Genomic DNA, 4,764 nt, shown 5'->3' with positions numbered 1-4,764 from the left:
CTTTGGCTCTGGTTGTTGGTGCATACATCTGAATGATAGTGGACTTCCATATATGTGTATGGATATTATTCTGTCACTCACAATATTGTACTTCAAGACGGATCTAGAAATGGCTTTTCTAACTATGAAAGCAACCCCATTTTTCCTCACCTTTTCATCTCCAGAGTACTATATCATATGATCATCCGATTCAAAATGCCCCATGCCAGTCCATCTCATCTCACCAATGCATAGTATGTCAATATTTATGCGCTCCATTTCCTCCTTAACGATATCTAATTTTCCTACATTCATGGTTCTCACATTTCCATGTTCCATCACTAGTGTCTGCTTACAACCGTTCCTCTTCCTTTGTATTTCCATACTCAGTTGCCCTTTCTGTCATTCTACATGTGTTCTGTTGTACATAGGGTTTTCAGAGGCCTGTTATTTTAGAAGTGGGTGGCCAATCCTTCTTCCTAGTCCCTAAAATGATAGGCCTCTTTTATTTAAATAAGCTTTGAACATATAACACCGTTATCGAAACTTAAGCTTTAGTACTCAAAGTTTTTCATCACAATCATGTCATTCCTCTGATGCAAAATGATTTGGCTTTACATAGCATTTAGGCTTATGTAAAGACCATGCTAATGTGACTCCCACCTTTTTTTTCTCCCTTGCCCTCTTGCATCATCCCTTTTTTCTATAACACTCTCCCTCACCCCACCTGAGTGCATTGTTGGGATATCTTACCCATCTTTGGCTGACTATTCTTTCTTGATTAGAACCTTTGTATTCTCCTGGACCTGACTTTTCTCTTTCTTCCTTGATTTTTATCAATACATGATATCTGTTCATGTGCAATTTGCCCCCTCCCTCTTTAGAATGATGTCAGTGTAATGACTGAGGGGTGCCTGATTCAAGCCATGGTTTTTCCAGTCACCTGCTATGCATCTGAGAGCTGGACAATGACTAAGGATGACAAAAGAATCTGTGCCTTTGAGTTGTGGTGTTGGAGTTGAGTACTAATGTCTGATGGACTGCCAAAGAACAAACTGATGTCTTGGAGAAGATGCAGCCAGAATGCTCCTCAGAGGCAAAGATGATGAAAGTTTGTCTCACATACTTTGGGCATATTGGCTATTGTTACTATTATGTGCTGTTGAGTCACTTGTGACTCATAGCAACCCTATGCACAATAGCTCTGAAGCCTGCTCCATTATAAGCCAACCTTATTGTCTCTGACATACCAACCCCCATTACCCCAGTCGCTGACTCAACCCATCACATCTAGGGTCTTCCTCTCTTGCGCTATCCCTCCACCCTTCTCCAAGCATGACGTCCCTCTCCAAGTATTGGTCCCTCCTTGCAACATGTGCAAAATATGTCAGACAGAGTTTCAAAATTCTTGCCTCCAAGAAGCATCCTGGTTTCATTCTCTCCAGGATGAACTTGTTTGTTCTCCTAGCAGTCCAAGAATACCATTCAGTATTCTTCTCCCACACCACAACTCAAAGGCATCGATTCTTTTTCTATATTATTCCTTTCCAGCTCTCTGATACATAGCAAGTAATTGTGAAGACCATTGCCTGGATCAAGTGGACCTTAGTCTCTAGACTGACATCATTGCTCTTCACTGCTCTGGAGAGGTCCCTGATAGCAGATCTTATGAAGGCAATTTGTCTTTTTATTTCCTGGCTGCTGATACCAAAAGATTGTGGAGCCCAGCAAGCTGAAGTTGTTAACAGTCTCAATCTCTTCTCTGTCCATCATGAAGATGCTAATTGAGCCAGTGGTGAGAATCTGTTTTCTTGATGTTGAGTTTTAGTCCATGTTGAAAACTGCAGTCCTCAGTTTCTGCAAGTCAGGTTGTGTCATCTGCACAATGCAGGTTGTTGATGTGCTTTCCTCCAATCTTGATGCCACGTCCCTCTTCATAGAGCTCAGCCTCCTGAATTATTTGTTCCACATACAGATTAAAAAGGAATGGAGATAGGATGCATCCCTGGCATACACCTTTCCTAATTTTGAACCATGCAGTATTTCCTTGCTCTGTTCTGACTATTGTCTCCTGGTCCAAGGTTTCACATAAGCACAATCAAGTGTTCTGGGATTCCCATTCTCAGAGTCAGCCACAGTTGGTTGTGAACCACATAGTCAAATCCCTTTGCATGGTCAATTAAACAGTGAGACATATTCCTCTGGTACTCTATGCTTTCAGCTAAGATTCGCTAACATTGGCTGTAATATCCCTGGTGCCACAGCCTCTTCTAAACCCAGATTGCACATCTGACAGTTCTCTGTTGATGTGCGGTTCCTGTTGTTTTTGGATAATCTTCACCAGGATCTGGCCTGCATGTGATGTTAGTGATAACTGTTCAATAGTTTCCACTCCATTGGGTCACCCTTTTTTTTAAATGAAAACTAATATGGATCTCTTCCAGTCCTCCAGATTTCTTGGCACAATCTGGTGAGCGTGTCCAGGGCAGTGTCTGTTTGTTGAAATGTGTCAAAGATGATGAAGCTTTGTCTCACAAACTTTGGGCATGTTGGCTTGAAGAGGCTAATTCTTGGAAAGAGACATATTTTGAAGAGTCAGTGAAAGAGAGAAAAACCCTCCATGAGATAGATTGACCCAGTGACTGGAGGAGTGGGTTCAAATATGTCAGACATGGTGAGGATGGCACAGGATAGGATAAGTTTCAGATCTGTTGTCAGAGGGTCGCTATGAATTGTACTCAACTGGATGGCACCTAATAACAACAATAACAACAACAACAACAACAACTCATTAGAATGTAAATTCCCTGAGTGAGAATGTCTGCTTCACCACTGCACTTACAGAGCATTAGCTGGCAATGGAATCCTGGTCTTTCAGCAAGAATTCTACCCCTGAGTCACCACAGCCACTCTCCTCAGAACTCAGTCCAAACTTAACCAATGAGGTGCTTTTGAGAGAAGATGACAGGATTCAGGGAGCAGTGACTACCAGCCCCAGGGGCAGTAGTGTTGACGAGAGACTCTTCCTGGGCAGGGACCTTGCCTAATTCACTTCTGCCCAGCACCCCTTGACAACTGGCTGATCTCTGAGCTGGATTCCTTTCTGTGTTCACCCATTAGCACCACTATTTCTATGTAAGCTGAGCTCTAGTGGGATCACCCTTAGGAAATTGTGCTAAACACAAAGGCCACACTTCCCTGGCAATTCAGATTCATCAGCAGCTCGAGGGAGAAAGATGGGCAGTGTCTTCCAGGCATCGACAGCATCAGAAACCCAGTGGTGGGTCAGCTATGAGTCCTCTCCAACTCAACGGCAGTGAGTTTAAGGAGGTTTTTAAAGTTCTGTCTAAAGCAGATTGCCACCTCCAGCCAATAGGAAGATCTGGGGCATTGAGAGAAAGGAGTCTTGTCAGCTTCTGGTTGATGAGAGTCAAGGGTTAGCACAGTCAACATATGGAGCTACACTGTACCTTCCCTGCTTACTTTCCCTCCATAGATTAGAATGCTGGTGTGTGGCTGCCCGCATATTTTTGGTTTGCTTCTCCTGGCCTCATTTCCTGGGCCATTTTTCCATTGTTAACTCCCTTCCTGCTTGCTCTTTAAATCTGTCCACTCTAAAAATTGCCTGCCCACTATATATTTCCTGTCTCCACCTCAACTTCTCAGTCCTTATTATGACCCAGGAACCATTCTGTGTGCTGCTGGTCAGAGGGAATTAACTGGTCAGAGGAAGCTCTCTGATCCCCTCTGCAGATTCCAAATGTCATCAGTTTTCCACACCACCAGACCCTCTGTCTCTCTGCACACAGCATGGACTCTGCTGTCTGTTTGCTGGTTGCGGTCCCCACCCCACAAACCTTTGTGTCTCTACAGTCTTCATCCCCTTCCTTGCCACATGACCCCTTTATCCCAGTGGAGGGGTCCCATTCCTCCTGCCTCTGGGGAACTTTCCTGCTGCTGCTGCTGCTGTCATCAAGTCCACTACAACTCACAGCGACTCTATGAACAATAGGTATCTGAATCTTGCCCGATCCTGTGCCATCCTCACAATCTCCATCTTGCTTAAGTGCTCAATCACAGTACATCTTGTTGGACTGTTGAGGTCTTCCCTCTTTCTCTGACCCTCACCTTTCCCAGCATGAGTCCCTTTTCCAGAGACCCCTCCTGACAGCATGTCCAAATCATGTGAAATAAAATTGCACCAGCCTTGCTTGTAAAGAGCACTCTGGTTGCACTTCCTCCAAGACACGCTTGTTTGTTCTATGACTGTCGATGGAATATTCAGTACTCTTCTCCAGCACCACAGCTCAAAGGCATCGATTCCTTCTACAGTCAGTCCTTATTACTCCTGTACTTTTAGCTTTTTATTCTCTACTGGGTCTTTGTCATTAGCAAGTAAATACATTCACATGTCTTCTATCTTGAAACAGCAACCCTGTCTGCAATCACACCTCCCTCTACTTCCCATTGCATCTCCTCGTTGCCCGTCCTCCACAGTCTGCTCATTCTTTGATTCTTGCACAACCCTAGACTCTTATTAGAGCTAGGAAAAACATTTAGGTCCTTGGTGGTGAACAAGACCAGATCATTTTATAAGGAGATAGTCAAAGTCCAGATCACCTCAAGATTTCAGATGGTGTATTATTGTAGTTGTTGATTGTTGTTGTTGTACACTGTAGAGTCACATCCGACCCATAGCTCACCCTCCAGCAGGGTTTTACCTGGGAGGAGATTGCCCATCCTTCTCCCACTTTAGAGCTGATTGCTGCTATAACAGGAACACCA

The sequence above is a fragment of the Elephantulus edwardii genome, unplaced genomic scaffold, assembly GCF_000299155.1.
Source record: "Elephantulus edwardii isolate Elephantulus edwardi_28Jun2011 unplaced genomic scaffold, EleEdw1.0 scaffold00291, whole genome shotgun sequence".
Lineage (NCBI taxonomy): Eukaryota > Metazoa > Chordata > Mammalia > Macroscelidea > Macroscelididae > Elephantulus > Elephantulus edwardii.
Note: the sequence above shows the minus strand (reverse complement) of the source record.